The sequence below is a fragment of the Poromitra crassiceps genome (genome assembly GCF_964638095.1).
Source record: "Poromitra crassiceps genome assembly, chromosome: 12".
Lineage (NCBI taxonomy): Eukaryota > Metazoa > Chordata > Actinopteri > Beryciformes > Melamphaidae > Poromitra > Poromitra crassiceps.
Genome location: NC_139632.1, coordinates 36,385,390 through 36,392,889, shown reverse-complemented (window position 1 = coordinate 36,392,889; position 7,500 = coordinate 36,385,390). Strand labels below are relative to the sequence as shown.

Genomic DNA, 7,500 nt, shown 5'->3' with positions numbered 1-7,500 from the left:
TTAGGGATGTGGTGGCCTCTTCCCTAACAGTGAATGGTCACTCTGGGACACCCTGTCAACTACACACACACAGGCACGCACACGCGCGCGGCCGCGCGCGCACACACACACACACACACGCAGGCACACACACACACACACACGCACGCCCATGCCCATGCATGCCCAGCACATTCATCCTATGGGTTTATTAGTGCATTGGTTCCCAAACTGTGGTTGTCTGCGGGGCTCCCCCTGGCGGTCCATGTTTTTTTTTTTTTACAAACAGTTTTTACATATACACATTAACCCTAGGAGTAGGCTTGTGCCAATTTTCGGAAATCTCACGATATTTGGGACATTTTGATTTCAAAGGCTGTAGCGGGCTCACTTTTAAAGCCAGAGTGAAGTTTCTGGTATCATATGAAACTAGGAGACCTAAGGCATCGATTGGTACCAACCATGTCATGCTAGCTTGTCAGGAAGGTGGCTAAATAATTTTAGCGAGGGGGAAAAAAACATTTTCAACTTTTTCACAGCCTAATGTTGGTAGGTGTGTGTGTGTGTGTGTGTGTGTGTGTGTGTGTGTGTGTGTGTGTGTGTGTGTGTGTGTGTGTGTGTGTGTGTGTGTGTGTGTTTTGAACCAGTAGGATATGTTGTTATTAGCCTTTCTGATGCTATTGCATTCAATCAGCAAATTTTATTTCATGGGGGAAAAACGTTTGTATCCGCAGTAGAAGTGGTCCCTGGGAAATGTGGTTTGGTACATGGTACTTGGTCTGAAAAGTGTGTGACCGCCTGTATTAGTCTATTGGTCTGAAGGCTGGTTCAAAGAATTCACAAGTATAGGACGAATCAGCATCACTTGCCACCCAGAAATGCGGAACCCCGCGGCAGTTAACTAGTATGAGTTGTGTCAAACAAACGTTAATATCTCAAAAACCATACATCACATCACTTATATTTTCATTCTGACATTCTGAGTGAGAGCAGAATTAGCTCAAGAGTTTGATGTATAATATATGCATGTCGTGTTAAAGTTGTGTGAACTGTGGCAGTTTTTAAAATGTAAACAGAGTTAGCCGGCTAGAGTCAGACACTCAAGCCTCGCGCCACTTGGGCTCCATACAGTATGGTTCCATTGCCGTTGCCACCCAGTGACGCGGTTTGTTTACCAAAATGCTGCTCGGCTGAGATCCCTCGTATTGCTTCAGCAAAACCAATCATCATAATGAGATTCTTAAAAAAAAAAGGCGTTTTAACTAAAAGTCTCCATTGAAACTGATGCTAATTCTTTTCATTTCAAATCTCAGTGCAACCTCCCTTCCTCCCTTATTCAGCGATAGGGCAGACACTGCAGCGTGTCTTGTCCACACAGTGGTGTCACTGTGCTATTCAGCAGACTCTCTCTCCGTTTCAGTTGATTCTCTGATCCCAACTGCCCTCGGCTCATGTATGGGCCTTCCTCATCCATTTTCTCTGTGGGTTTGTTTCATTGCTCCATGTGCAGGATTATGCTTGGTTCACACCAAGCCAGGGACTACAGATGCAAATTAGCTCTTAGCTATTTCTGGTGCAATATATTTATTGTGTACTGTCCCTGCTCAAATAAACAATAAAGATAAAGACACACTAGCAGCATCTCAGAAGCATCACGCAAGAATACTACAGTAACGTGACAAAAAAAATCGTAATTGGCTTGTTGACTTGTTGGCTTGGTTCGAGCCTTAAAACTCGTTACATTTTGGATTTATCGAAATGTCTATGGAGAAAATGGACAAATTACAAATTACGTCACAAAAGGTCACGTGCCTGTTGAGCTCTATGAACATGTGTCTTGGGTGATCTGATCGCAAGTGGACAGCTCGTCAATAGTGTCAGGCAGAGAGTGAAACAAAGTCTATGCATATCCTGTCTGAATACTGCATCATTCTGCCATCAGAGTGCATCCGTGCACAGCAGAGATACGCGGACAAAGAGCTACTTAGAACTGGATGGAAATCAGAAATAAAATGTGTCCGCTCACCCTGAGAGGACTTCCTAGGTCATGCTGGTGAATTTCCACTGACATGAGTTCACAACGTAATGCGAAAGACCACAGAACAGATATGAAAGACGTAGAATAGTGCAGGGCTTTCTCAAAGTCTGAGGCTGTGGGCCTCCCCTCAGACAAAGCCCTCGCCATCCCCCCAGTTTACTTGCTTACCGTAGTTTTGCTAAATTCCTAGATGCCTATGGGATCAGGATTATGTTATTGGATCGCAAAAATGATCTGATCTTGATTGAGACAAGATAGCTTCAGACTATTAATAAAAAAGGTATGTCTGAAGGCATTTATTTGTTTCTGACTCTGGGAAAGTGGGGGGGGGGATTTAAAATGTCCCAATATTACTGTATCTAACTATCTCTTTAACCAAATCACACACATTTAGCCTATTCTATGTCATCTTTTTTTTTAATAATTATGTAATAACTAATGTAATATTTTTTCACTTCCATTCATTGAGCCTCCCCTGAAACTGTTTGGAGCCCCTTTGAAAACCTCTGGAATAGTATCATTTCCACCACATCTTGTCTCATGGAGCAGAAGAGTGATGGCTGCTGCTTTCTGTTCTGCTTTCAGTCCAGTACAACATCAGCCCAGTAGAACATCAGCACAGTCATTGTTCCCTGTGTCAAATCACAAAGGTTCAACCCCAAGTTGTTTTTGACATTTGGGGGCGGGGCTTATATCCAGTGTTGGGGGTAACTCATTACAAAAGTAACATATTACATGTAATATATTACTTTTAGCAGTAACTCAGTAATATAACTTATTACTTATAGGATTTCAGTAATATTATACCAGTTACTTTGTCAAGTTACTCAAGTTACAAATTGAGTTACTTTTCTTTAAATCAAAGCACATATTTAAATCATTTCCTAATCAAACTGTGTGTTTTTATGCAAATAACCACTATAGATGACAATAACAAAGGAAAAGGATAACATTTAGAATTTTGGATGGTTTACACCGACTTCAAGACGGTTTAAATTCATTTTCGGGATGGTTCCGGGGTGCCGATGTCATTCTGCTACTGCAGTTATTTTGGTGAAAGTAATGCAAAAGTAGTGAGATAAGTAATGAGTTACTCTACACAGAGAGTAATATTGTAAAGTAACTTATTACTTTCAAATGAAAGTAACTAGTAATATGTAGTATATTACATTTTGAAAGTAACTTGCCCAACACTGCTTAAATCAGTCTTGGGTGAAGATGCCTTCATAGATCAAATGCAGTAGACCATGCTAGAACTGTGATGATGGATCAGCACAAACAACCAAACCATGATCAGAGACTTTAGGAAGTCCTGTCAGTTGTCAAGGCCACTGGAGTTGTCTTCTGAGAGGGGGAACCTGGACCTTAAAATGTCCAGTTCACAAGACCTGCAGGGGCTTTCAAATTGGGAGGCGTGGCGGGCCTCCGCAGGGGGGCTCCAAATTGTTTCAGGGGAGGCTCAGTGAATGGAAGTGAAAAAAATAAATACATGTAACACGTTGAGTGCCAATGACGAGATATCTCGGCTTACAGAATCCAACCGTTGAGTGCCAAAGACGAGATATCTCGGCTTAAATTTTTTTTTTTTTTTTTTTGACGGTGGGACATCGATCAACCCCTTTTACGTCTCCTATACCAATATTGGAGGAAGAGAATGTGTATAATCTATTTTACCGACCAGCTAAGTGGCGACAGTGCTCTCCAGACAGAGAGAAAGCCGAGCAAAAACAGCCGCGGGAGAAAGCCATTCTCAAGGAAATAGCTGGGCGAAAACGCTTTCGATTTCACACACACACACACACACACACACACACACACACACACACGCGCGCACACACACACACTCGAGTACCTTTGAGCATAAATAAGACCAGAATCGCAAAAGCTTCATCAAAGCTCTCAGCCGACACCCCAAGAAACGAACGAGCCCGTTTTACAGTAATCCAGACTGCCCGAGAGCGGCCGCGGAGCCAGCAGCAGCAGCACAGACGGAGGGAGGAGTTTGGAGACACACACACACACACACACACACACACACACAAACACAATACAGTATACAGACTTGCCCAAGGGCACCCATAATCACAGGCACGTGAGGTGGTTCTAAAAATCCATTTATCTCAAAACTCTCTGAAAATCTCTGAAACCATGCTGTACTCAACGGCTAATATCTACATAACTACTAACTCTACAAACTAACTCTTTCAGACAGAGAAAGCACACATTCTATTAGTACTTTTGTGAACTTTGTGTTCACAAAGTCAAAGCAGAAAAGAATCCTCGGCTCTTGTAAAATGAGCCAGAATCCTCAAAAAAAACCTCTGGCAGAAGCTAACTACAGTATTGAAAAAAGGCTGGCAGTGAATGTGTTAAGTTAGCCAAATGAGATCTCATATGGCCCAATTCCACAGCAGCTAGTAGCGCGGTCCCGCTCCGCTCGACTCGACTTTTGGTCTCATCCCACCGTCAAAAACCGGCCCAGCTCGGTTTGATTTTAGGCCGAGTCGTGCTACTTTTGGTCCCTGCCTCGTCGGGGTACTTCGGGCTGGCGAGTAGGTCCCAAATGGTGACGTAAAACTCTGATGGCTACTGATTGGTCAGAGAGAATCGTGTTTACTCTGTCTACTGACTGTCAATGCAATGCTGGCGGCTGCATACCAGTTTAGTGGTCTTACCTTATCTTCTGTTATGTATATTTCCATCAGTATTTTGTGTCGCTGCCTTCACCTCCGGTGAAATAAAATCGTGGCGGGTGTTCAATTGTCTGAGAAAAAAGTCCGCTGCTCGCTCAGGGAGCTCTGTAGCTGAGAGGAGGCTGCAGCGCTCCGCTAGGCCGCAGCGGGTGTTTGGAAGCCCCGGTCTTGCCTGGTGAGAGGCTGCGGGGTAGAGGCTTCACTCTGTTGCGCCTCTCCCGTCCCCGCACAGCACAGCACATGCCTGTGATATCATTCTCTTGGCCGATTGTCACATTTGCCCATGTACACTGTAGGTCATTTAGAGGCACCAGTATTTCATAAACAGTTTAAAAGTTCTGTGGATGGATTTAATTGTAACGTTATGTTATAGCCGAAGGACAGATATGCGGTCGCTATTTTTAGACGACCAGCTGTGGGCGGGGGTGGGTGGGGGCACATGATCCGCGGTGGAAGCAAAACGTCAATAGGGCTGATACGATTAGAGCCGAGTGGTGACGAGCTGTACAGGGCAGTAAAATGTGGTGGAAATGAGCCAATAGAATAGCGTAAATGTGTGTGATTTGGTTAAAGAGATAGTTCAGAGATACAGTAGTTTGTGGTTATTTTACTGTTTTTCCAACTTTCCCAGAGTCAGAAGCAAATAACTACCTTCAGACAGACCTTTTTTAATAGTCTGAAGTGAAGTATGTCAAACCACAATATCAGGCTATCTTGTCTTATCTCAATTGTTGAGTGTCTATGAGATCAAATAACAATCATGATCCCATAGGCATCCAGGGATCTAGTGAGACTACGGTAAGCAAGTAAACTGGGGGCGGAGTTTGTCTGAGTGGAGGCGCACAGTCTCAGACTTTGACAACCCTCGCCCTATGGGTTAGGGGTGTCAAAAATAATCGATTATAAGATGCATCGCGATGCGGACGTTCACGATTCTGCATCGATTCAATGTCAAAAATCGATTATTTAATTTTTTTCTCTTTTTTTTTTTTTTTTTTAAATAATCGAATAAAATATAATGGAAGTACATGCAGTTGTTTATTTGGATCATAATACAATGCAATTCCAAATGCACTTATTTTAAAAGTAGCCACACAGTGAGAAAAAAGAGAGTGAGAACAAATAAATCATGTATTGGGAAAAAAAGTGATGCATCGATTGAAGATGCATCGAGATGCATCGATAATCGTAATCGAATCGAATCGTAGCCCTCTGAATCGTAATCGAATCGAATCGTGAGGCCAGTGAAGATTCACAGCCCTACTATGGGTTGCCACCTTATAACGACGTCAAAAGCAGATTCATTTCATACTTCCTGGAAACAAAGCCACGCCAAGTTGGCTTATTGGCCAATCAAGATTGAAACAGCGATGCCTTGTGTGGTTCACTCACTGGCACAACCCTATGAGATATGTAGCTCTGGGTAGATCAGGCAGGAAACAATGTTGTATCTGTGCTGAGGAGAAAGATTGATTGTCAAGCTTTATATCAAGGCACATTGGGAGTTATGTAAGTTTGTTCTGGAGCTTTGGCTGAACCAACTTGTTTTTGTCCCTTTTCTGTTGTTTTCCTTCTGGAAATGACAGAACACAGGAGTCAAAGGTCAAACTGAACCCCTCTGGGATAAATCTATGTTTAGCTCGCTCTCTTCCTCTGCCTCTATGTCTCTCTCCCCCGTCTTTTTTCCTGTCTCCCACCCTCCTCCCTTTTCTCTCCCTCTTTTCTTCTCTCTCTCTGCTCAAGTGCTCCTCCCCTTTACACTGTCAGCAGTCAGGCCAATCCAGGCTCCTCCCCTTTACACTGTCAGCAGTCAGCCCAATCCAGGCTCCTCCCCTTTACACTGTCAGCAGTCAGCCCAAACCAGGCTCCTCCCCTTTACACTGTCAGCAGTCAGCCCAATCCAGGCTCCTCCCCTTTACACTGTCAGCAGTCAGCCCAATCCAGGCTCCTCCCCTTTACACTGTCAGCAGTCAACCCAATCCAGGCTCCTCCCCTTTACACTGTCAGCAGTCAGCCCAATCCAGGCTCCTCCCCTTTACACTGTCAGCAGTCAGCCCAAACCAGGCTCCTCCCCTTTACACTGTCAGCAGTCAGCCCAACCCAGGCTCCTCCCCTTTACACTGTCAGCAGTCAGGCCAATCCAGGCTCCTCCCCTTTACACTGTCAGCAGTCAGCCCAATCCAGGCTCCTCCCCTTTACACTGTCAGCAGTCAGGCCAACCCAGTTTTCCAAAATGTTGCATATTAACATTGGTCCAAAAACGTCACATAGGTCATAGCAGGTCACATAGGTCATAGGTCACATAGGTCCAAAACCTCACATTGGTCCACAGCCCAAAGACGTAGTAGTTTAACAAAAACTGCTTTCAAATTGTCAGTTTGTTTGGCCGCTAGAGGCGACCGCAAGAGAGGCGGTCGTTTAGCGTAACAACAATTTGATACGACAACAGTGTACAATTTTAGAGCCAGTAGTGTGAAACTACAAACGTGACTGTGAAACTACGTTACTGTGAACCTACAAATGTTAGTGTCAAACTACAAACGTTAGTGTGAAACTACAAACGTTAGTGTCAAACTACAAACGTCAAACTACAAACGTTAGTGTGAAACTACAAACGTTAGTGTGAAACTACAAACATGACTGTGAAACTACGTTACTGTGAAACTACAAACGTTTCACAATTATTTTGGAGCTGGTGTCCGTCAGCCTCTCTCTGGCTCTGCTGAGGATGTGAAGGATAGTACGTCAGGGGGACATCCAGGATGTGTGTTAGACGACTGTGTGTGTGTG

The 7,500-nt window shown here is 44.0% G+C and overlaps 1 protein-coding gene across 1 annotated transcript in view; it reads left to right on the top strand.

Moving 5' to 3' along the window:
* tm4sf18 (transmembrane 4 L six family member 18) overlaps nt 1–7,500 on the top strand; it is a 16,139-nt gene that overhangs the window by 902 nt on the left and 7,737 nt on the right. The window lies entirely within an intron of this gene.